The sequence below is a fragment of the Lipotes vexillifer genome, unplaced genomic scaffold (genome assembly GCF_000442215.2).
Source record: "Lipotes vexillifer unplaced genomic scaffold, Lipotes_vexillifer_v1.1 scaffold1463, whole genome shotgun sequence".
Lineage (NCBI taxonomy): Eukaryota > Metazoa > Chordata > Mammalia > Artiodactyla > Lipotidae > Lipotes > Lipotes vexillifer.
In genome coordinates, this window is record NW_006778536.1 from 267,865 (window position 1) to 278,207 (window position 10,343).

Below are 10,343 nucleotides of genomic sequence, written 5' to 3' on the forward strand. Positions count from 1 at the left end.
TTTCTAGGAGGTTTTGGTAATCTTTATAGTGTTCTATATTTTCCAACTGTGCTATTATGAACATGCACATCACATTTACAATCAAAAGTAGGATTTAAGCTGATGTCAGTAGCAAATGGCTGATAACTTGATCAGCTGTATTGATTGATGTTTACTCCCCAGTTGCAGGGAACCAGTATTGTGGATCCCAAACACTGGTTTGTTTCTTTATTTTTTGTTTTTTTAATAAGATGAAGCTATTTTTCTTTTTTCTTTTTTCTTTTTTTTATTTCTTGGTTGAGCCATGTGGCTTGTGAGATATTAGTTCTCCGATCAGGGAATGAACCCGGGCCCTCAGCAGTGAAAGCCTGGAGTCCTAACCACTGGACCACCAGGGAATTCCCCCAAACACTGTTTTACAAGTAGCCTGGGATTAAACAGGTCATACTTGGCTTGTTTGAAGCTCCAACATAAAGATTTTTATATCTTTCACTTCTTGCCTTTAATCTGTGCAGACACTTGCTCACACACACACACACACACACACACACACACACACACACACACACACACACACACACACACACACACACACACACACACACACAGTGATTCTCCTGGGGAAGTGAATGAAATTCTCTTTTCCAGTACATTTCCCTCAAATGACTTTCTTGTCTCATTGACAGTGTATAAGTCCAAGAAAAAGAGTTATTTCTTATACTATAAACTCAATAGGGATGGAAAAATGAGACAGACTGAGGTGTTTTTTCTCCTCTCCATGGTCTGTTCTATTTCACACAGCACTGATCTAAGTCCTGCCCGCAGAGCTCGGTGGTGGCCACGCCCCCAGTGGCACCTGGGGCCAGAGAGAACTGAAGCTTCTCCCGCAACGTTCCACCAACACATGTACAAAGCAACTTGCTACTCATCCTGTCACTGGTGCTTTCACTTTCAACCAATGCTCCCTGCATGTCATTGTTTTCACATATAAAGTTTAAGCAAATCCTTTGAAACAGTGGACATTTTCATTAAATTAAGTGAATGAAATAAAATTCCAAAACTGCTCAAGGGGCCAGATCCCCGACCCCAGTCATGTGGTGTTCCCTCCTCTGTGGGTCCGCCTCCCCCCCGGGGTAGGGGTGCGAGCCCCTGGGTACCAGGATGTAGCAGCTGTCCCAGCTTTCCTGATAGTCTGTGAACACATCAAAGGCAACATTGTTCCTCAAAGGAGGTTAAGAATTAGTGAATTAAACTGACTCTCTAGAGCCCACCAACCATGCGCAATGTCACTGCACTCGCTGAAAAGAACACAGACCTATGTGTCACTTCTGCACCTGGCTTTATTACCATGGCAATCCAGGTCATAGCTCTAGATTGGGGCTTATCAACCTGGGCACCGCTGGAATTTGGGTTCAGATCATTCTTTGTGGTAGAGGTCTACCCTGTACATTGCAGGGTGTTTAGCAGCATCCCTGGCCTCCACCTTTGAGATGCCAAGAGCAGCCCCTCAGTTGTAACAACCAAAAATACCCCCAGACATTGCCAAATGCCCCTGGGTGGGAGGAATCATCCCCATTGAAAATAACTGGTGTATGTTGATCAAACCCACCCTGAGAGCATGAAAGCTCTTGTATTTAGTGACGGATGTCTTATTTTTAGGGAATCACCTTTCTTTATACAATACCTGTTCCACCACCAGCAGGGTGTCCCTGGGAGAGGCCAGGGAAGCCTGACTCATGGGCTTCCTTGTGAGGTCTTCCAATGGTAAATGATTGCACATCATATTGTGACAGTGAAGTGTCCTTCCCCTATGAGATGATGCACAGACCTGCCATTGGTCCACCATGGACTGAACTCGGTTTGCCAGGAGTGGTGATAGATTATCCTAATCATCTCATTTTCTCACCTGCAACCCATTGAATTGACGGCTCAAATTGATAAGATTTTCCATGATAATCCAAGAACAAACATGGTAAATTATAAGCCTGGGTCCAACTCTGAGCTGCTATTCTGCTTTGCTTGGCTTGCCAAGGGTCTACAAATGTTCTAATTACAGGCAGACCTCAGAGATATGGCAGGTTCAGTTCCAGACCACTACAACAATGAATATGGCAATAAAGTGAGTCACAGGAATGTTTTGGTTTCCCAGTGCTTATAAAAGTTATGTTCACACTCTTCTGTAGTCTATTGAGTGTGTGATAGCATCTTGTCTAAAAAAAGAAAATGCATGTAACTTAATTAAAAATAATGCTATTGGGAAAATGGCATTAATAGACCTGCTCAACGCAGGGTTGCCACAAAGCTTCAATTTGTAAAAAACATAGTGTCTGTGAACTGCAATAAAGCAAAACACAATAAAAAAATATGCCTATAGTTTCTAACACATAAAAATTAGAAAATGTCTCACAAAATTCCAGATCTCAGGCTGTCCTTAAAAAGTGGAAAATTGGTCATGCTTGCCTTACATACAGCAATGCTTGCCTTACATTCAGCAATGCAGTAGAGGTGGGCGGCTCCTGCCCCTTTGCACCCAGCATGCCTTTTCTAGATGCCACATGTATGTGTTAATAACAATATTTGTTTTTCTCTTTCTGGCTTACTTCAGTCTGTATGACAGACTCTAGGTCCATCCACATCTCTACACATGACCCAATTTTGTTCCTTTTCATGGCTGAGTAATATTCCGTTGTATATATGTACCACAGCTTCTTTATCCATTCATTTATCATTGGACATTTAGGTTGTCTCCATGTCCTGGCTATTGTAAATAGAGCTGCAATGAACATTGGGGTATGTGTGTCCTTTTGAATTATAGTTTTCTCAGGGTTTATGCCCAGTAGTGGGATTGCTGGGTCATATGGTAGTTCTATTTTTAGTTTTTTTAAGGAACCTCCATACTGTTCTCCATAATGGCTGTATCAATTTACATTCCCACCAACAGTGCAAGAGGGTTCCCTTTTCTTTACACCCTCTCCAGCATTTATTGTTTCTAGATTTTTTTGATGTTGAGCAGAATAAAGATAAAAGAGTGAAAAGAATTGAAGACAGCCTAAGAGACTTCTGGGACAACACTAAATGCACCAACATTTGAATTATAGGGGTCCCAGAAGAAGAAGAGAAAAAGAAAGGGTCTGAGAAAATATTTGAAGAGATTAGAATGGAAAACTTCTCTAACATGGAAAAGGAAATAGTCACCAAGTCCAGGAAGTTCAGGGAGTCCCATACAGGATAAACCCTAGGAGAAACACACCAAGACACACATTAATCAAACTAACAAAAATTAAATCCAAAGAGAAAATAGTAAAAGCCACAAGGGAAAAGCAAAAAATAACATACAAAGGAATCCCCATAAGGTTATCAGCTGATTTTTCAGCAGAAACTCTGCAAGCCAGAAGGGAATGGCAGGATATACTTAAAGTGATGAGAGAGAAAAACCTACAACCAAGATTACTCTACCCAGCAAGGATCTCATTCAGATTCGAAGGAGAAATCAAAAGCTTTTCTGACAAGCAAAAGCTAAGAGAATTCAGCACCACCAAACCAGCTTTACAACAAATGCTGAAGGAACTCTCTAGGCGGGAAACACAGAAGAAAAGGACACACAAAAACAAACCCAAAACAATTAAGAAAATGGTAATAGTTAATCATATTTCAATTTTGGCCTTTGAGAATTTAGTTGAGGAGGACACGTGCAGTTCTATTGTAGCAAATAATGGTTACTTGAAAGTTCCATGTTTCAATTTAGCCCAATCCCAAATATTCTGAGAAAATAAATTCTAAGGTGTCAACAGCAGACCTCTGGTCCTCGGAGATGTCTCCAAATGGATTTTCCCCTGTGTGATGCTGTAGGCGGTGCAGGATGGGTGGGGCTGCCCACTCATCTCTGCAGCTGTCAAAATCTCTACCCAGAGTGTCTGGTTCCCGGAACCCTCACGACCACCAACGCACGCACTCAAGAGCCACACTTTTGAGAAGAAAGCCCTGCATCTTCGGTTAAGTAAGTGACGTGTGCTGGTGGGCTGGGGCCTCTCGTTGCAGCAGGAGGGGCTTGGGTCAGAAGGCAGGGAGACATTCCCAGGCAGGTGTCCGTCTCCACCCCAGGGGAGCACACATACACGCACAGGGAGGGTTGGGGGGGTGAAGCAGGACTGTTTGATGCCAGGGAACCTCTGACTCCACCATTTCATCATCCCATGGCTAGAGGCAGCTTTCCAACCCACTCTTCCTTGCTTTCTAGATTGTTCCAAGACATCTGTCTCCACACTCAGCCTCTTCTTTGCAGTGTTTTATATGCACTATTTTCCATTCAAAAGCAGATATTTGAATAATCATCCATAATTTATGCTGTGCATGGAATGTTTATGTAATTCTCTTTGATCTTTTTTTTAAGACCAGAAGCAACTGGCATGTAGCCAAGATGAGAACGGCCACTGAGTGCCTCTAGACAAGCCCGGATGACACATGTTAGCATAATCCATGGGCCCTGGCATACCTCACACACACACAGACACACACACACACCATACATACCCCCACAAACACACATACCATACACCCAAACCACATCATACATACACACACACGCACCCTGGCTCTGCCCTCCACAGGAGCCCATACTCTGCTGTGGCCTAGAGTTAGTGGGCAAGTGGGTCGAGTGGTGCAAAGAGATAGAAAACTGATTTTAAGCCCCACTCACTGTGGGTGCCTGGCACCCCTTATTCATTGCCTCTTTCCATGGTATTTTTTAAATTGCCCTATTATAAGTCAACTCACTTTTTGGCAACTACTAAGTAGGCAAATTATACGTCTATTACAGTCTTTGTAAATCCCATCTTGCGCACACTAGGTGCTTTATTTCATTCCTGTCATTTGTGGCAACACTATTATCACAGCTCAGATGAACCAGATAGCAATTCTCTGAAACATAAGGCATCTTTTGGTTAATGTGCCATATCTGTCTTATCTTTCAATTTAACCTGCCAAATTAAGAATCCAAAGAGAATGCAAATTAACCCAGTATTTCTTAAAGTGCCATCCTCAAAAATCACCTGGGGTGTATTTTAAAACTGAAGAGCTCTGGGCTTTACCCCCAGACCCACAGAATTAGTGTCTCTAGAATCAAAAAAGCAAGTCTGCATTTTTAGACAGTGCTCCAGGGATTCTTCATACTGAACAAAAGCTGAGAAGTGCAGCCTTAAAGCTGGACTCCGATGGTGGCCAGCTGCAGGGTCTGTGTGTGCAGGGGGCTCAGAGTGAGGACAGTGGCAGGCAATTTGCACTCAGGCACTGTGGAGTTCACCCCCAGCTGTCCTGGACAGGCGATGTGCCCTCTCTCAGCCTGGCTCTCCCCATCTCTAAAATGGGGACCACAGCACTGGTCAGCCTTCCACTTTTTAGCTCTTCTGGAGCCCTGGACAGACATAGCCACCAACTGGGGTGTTTCAGAACAGCTGGAGTCAACCACCCGATGAGATTTCACCCAGCTTCCAGCTTCCTCTTTTGGAGGGGACCTTGATCTCCCTGCTCCCAGGGTGCCCAGCTCCTTCCACTCCCCCCACCCCGACACGTCTGAGAACCAGGCATCAGAGGACACATTTATGCCACAGTCTCCCAGTGTGAACTCCCATCTCCCTCCAAGAAAGGAGTCCCTCTGCTTCCTGCTTTCGCCCTACAGCTTTGCACAGTGCAACTCCTTCACCACGTGTGCAAGCCTGACTGTTTGGGGTTCCACTGCCTTGTAAAATCTGCACAACTTCCCTTAGAAAATAGCTTTTAAATAGATCATCGTATTTGAAACAATAACTATAAAGAGAGTCCTAGTCAAGATCAACATTTTTTTAAATATCAAGTTTTCTATGCACTTTAAAAAACCAATTAGGTGTGTAATAGGAAAGAACAGGTCTCTTGACTAATAAAAATTAAAACAATGCATCGACAAATAAACTTAACAAGAACTGGGTACGACTTCTACAGAGAGCACCATAAGACCTTACAGACAGACATTTTTGAAAGACCAGAATATATTATGGGATGGACCGTTCACAAATGAAAAGACCCAACAGTGCAGAGGTTTTAAAGCAACTGAACAAGCTGAGGTGGTGTCAAGACGGCCGTGTGGGAAGATGCAGAGTTAGGCCTCCTCACAACTAGGGTGCCTGCCAGCTGCTGGTGGGGGACTCTGATGCCCAAGGAGATGGGAGGAACCCGAGAGTGAACCGGTAAGATGTAGGGGGACTGAGGGGAGACGAGAATTGGAGGCCAGACAGGATTGGTGCCCCCGAGGCCAGGGAGGTCAGAAGAGGCAGGTGGGAGGGACTCCCCGGGAAGAGCTGGGGAGGAGTGGAGGGAATCGCCTGGCCCACTCAGGCCGGGGAGCCTGCTGAGCTCCCAGCCCCCCACCTCCAAAGCCCCTTCCAGGTAGCGTGGGTGCTGCGGGCAGAGGAGGGAATCTGGGGAGATCAGGAGAGGCAGATGGGAGGGGCCCTCCAGGAGGAGCGGGAGAGGAGCAGAGAGCGATTGCGCCATCCACTCAGGCACGGGAAGCCTGCTGGTCTCCCAGGTGAGGTCCCCAGCCTTCTGAGACCAGCGGTGGGGGGCACACATGGGCCCCTTCTGTTCGTTAAGCCTAAGCCCCTCCCCCCTGTGGGGCCTGAGCATTGGCCCCGCCCACCACCCAACCCACACCCTTGCTTAGGCCACTCCTTCCAGAGCCAAGGTCTCCCCCAGCCCATTTTTTTCCTTTTCCGTCCTCCTCTTTTTTTTTTTAATTAATTAATTTATTTATTTATTTTTGGCTGCATTGGGTTTTCATTGCTGTGCTTGAGCTTTCTCTAGTTGCAGCAAGCAGGAGCTACTCTTCGTTGCAGTGCATGGGCTTCTCATTGTGGTGGCTTCTCTTGTTGCAGAGCATGGGCTCTAGGCACACGGGCTTCAGTAGTTGTGGCACACGGGCTTCAGTAGTTGTGGCTCATGGGCTCTAGAGCACAGGCTCAGTAGTTGTGGCACACAGGCTTAGTTGCTCCATGGCACGTGGGATCTTCCCAGCCCAGGGCTCGAGCCCATGTCCCCTGCATTGGCAGGCAGATTCTTAACCACTGCACCACCAGGGAAGCCCCTACTCCTCTTTTTTACTCTTGTGGTACTGATGTACCTTCCAGTTGTTGATTCATCTACATTTTTATTTTTATATTCTTTCTAACATACCTGTTAGTTTCTTAGTCTAATTTTATTTTTTACTGTGCTATTGTTCTCTCTTTTTTTTTTTTTTTTTTTTTTTGCCACCCCATGCGGCTTGCAAGATCTTGATTCATGAGCCCAGGGTCAGGAGGAAGCTCCTGCAGTGGGAGCTCCAAGTACAAACCACTGGACTAACAGAGAACCTCAGACCCCAGGGAATATTCATCAGAGTGAGGTCTCACAGAGGTCCTCATCTCAGCACCAAGACCAAGCTCTACCCAATAGCATACAAACTCCACTGTTGGAAGCCTCAGGCCAAACAACCAGTAAAACAGAAACATAATCTGACTCATAAAAAAGAAAAATTAGACGGCAAAAACATATGTCACAAATGAAGGAGCAAGGTAAATACCTACAAGGCCAAATAAATGAAGATGAAATAGGCAATCAACCTGAAAAAGAATTCAGAGTAATGATAGTAAAGATGATCCAGAATCTCAGAAATAGAATGGAAGCACGGACTGAGAAAATACAAGAAATGTTTAACAAAGATCTAGAAGAACTAAAGAACAAACAAACAGAGGTGAACAACACAATAAATGAAATGAAAAATACACTAGAAGGAATCAATAACAGAATAACTGAGGCAGAAGAATGAATAAGTGAGCTGGAAGACAAAATGGTGGAAATAACTGCAGGGGAACAGAATAAAGAAAAAAGAATGGAAAGAACTGAAGACAATCTCAGAGATCTCTGGGACAACACTAAACGCACCAACATTCGAATTATAGGGGTCCCAGAAGAAGAAGAGAAAAAGAAAGTGTCTGAGAAAATATTTGAAGAGATTAGAGTGGGAAACTTCCATACTATGGTATTGGAAACAGTCACCCAAGTCCAGGAAGCACAGGGAGTCCCATACAGGATAAACCCTAGGAGAAACACATCAAGACACATATTAATCAAACTAACAAAAATTAAATTCAAAGAAAAAAATAGTAAAATCAACAAGGGAAGAATAACATACAAAGGAATCCCCATAAGGTTATCAGCTGATTTTTCAGGCCAGAAGGGAGTGGCAGGATATACTTAAAGTGATGAAAGAGAAAAACCTACAACCAAGATTACTCTACCCAGCAAGGATCTCATTCAGATTCGATGGAGAAGTCAAAAGCTTTTCAGACAAGCAAAAGCTAAGAGAATTCATCACCACCAAACCAGCTTTACAATAAATGCTAAAGGAACTTCTCTAAGTGGGAAACAGAAGAGAAGAAAAAGACCCACAAAAACAAACACAAAACAATTAAGAAAATGGTAATAGGAATATACATATCGATAATAACCTTGAATGTAAATGGATTAAATGCCTCAACCAAAAGACACAGATTGACTGAATAGATACAAAAACAAGACCCATATACAAGCTGTCTACAAGAGACCCACTTCAGACCTAGGGACACATATAGACTGAAAGTGAAGGGATGGAAAAAGATATTCCATGCAAATGGAAATCAAAAGAAAGCTGGAGTAGCAATAGTTGTATCAGATAAAATAGACTTTAAAATAAAGAATGTTGCAAGAGATAAGGAGGGACACTACATAATGATCAAAGGATCAATCCAAGAAGATATAACAATTATAGATGTTTATGCACCCAACATAGGAGCACCTCAATACATAAGGCAAATGCTAACAACCATGAAAGCAGAAATTGACAGTAACACAATAATAGTAGAGGACTTTAACACTCTACCTACACCAATGGACAGATCATCCAAACAGAAAATAAATAAGGAAACCAACCTTTAAATGACACAATAGACCAGATAGATCTAATTGATATTTATAGAACATTCTACCTAAAAGTGGCAGAGTACAATTTCTTCTCAAGTGCACATGGAACATTCTCCAGGATAGATCAAATCTTGGATCACAAATCAAGCCTCAGAAAATTTAAGAAAATTGAAATTGTATCAAGCATTTTTTCTGACCACAATGCTATAAGATTGGAAATCAATTATAGGAAAAAAACCACAAGTACATGGAGCTTAAACAGTGTGCTACTAAATAACCATGAGATCACTGAAGAAATCAAGGAAGAAATTTTAAAAAACATAGAAACAAATGACAATGAAAACCCAATGACCCAAAACCTATGGGATGCAGTGAAAGCAGTTCTAAGAGGGAAGTTCATAGCAATTCAATCTCAACTCAAGAAACAAGAAAAATCTCAAATAAACAATCTAACCCTACACTTAAAACAACTAGAGAAAGAAGAACAAAGAAAACCCAAAGTCAGTAGAAGGAAAGAAATCATAAAGATCAGAGCAGAAATAAAAGAAATAGAAATGAAGAAAACAATAGCAAAGATCAATAAAACTAAAAGCTGGTTCTTTGAGAAGATAAACAACATTGATAAACCCTTAGCCAGGTTCATCAGGAAAAAAATGGCGAGGACACAAATCAATAAAATTAGAAATGAAAAAGGAGAAATCACAACTGACACTGTAGAAGTACAAAGGATTATGAGACTACTACAAATAACTATATGCCAATAAAATGGACAACCATGGAGAAATGGACAATTTCTTGGAAAGGTATAATTTTCCAAGACTGAACCAGGAAGAATTAGAAAATATAAACAGACCTATCACAAGTAATGAAATTGAAACTGTGATTAAAAATCTTCCAACAACAACAACAACAACAAATCTTCCAACAACAAAAGTCCAGGACCAGCTGGCTTCACAGGTGAATTCTACCAAACATTTAGAGAAGAGCTAACATCCATCCTTCTCAAACTCTTCCCAAAAATTGCAGAGGGAGAAAAACTCCCAAATTCATTCTATGAAGCCAGCATCACCCTGATACCAAAGCCAGAAAAAGATAACACAAAAACAGAAAATTATAGATCAATATCACTGATGAACATAGATGCAAAATTCCTCAACAAAATACTAGCAAACAGAATCCAACAGCACATTAAAAGGATCATACACAATGATCAAGTGGGATTTATCCCAGGGATGCAAGGATTCTTCAACATATATAAATCAATCAATGTGATACACCATATTAACAAATTGTAGAATAAAAACCATATGATCATCTCAATAGATGCAGAAAAAGCTTTTGACAAAATTCAACACTGATTTATGTTGAAAACTCTCCAGAAAATGGGCATAGAGGGA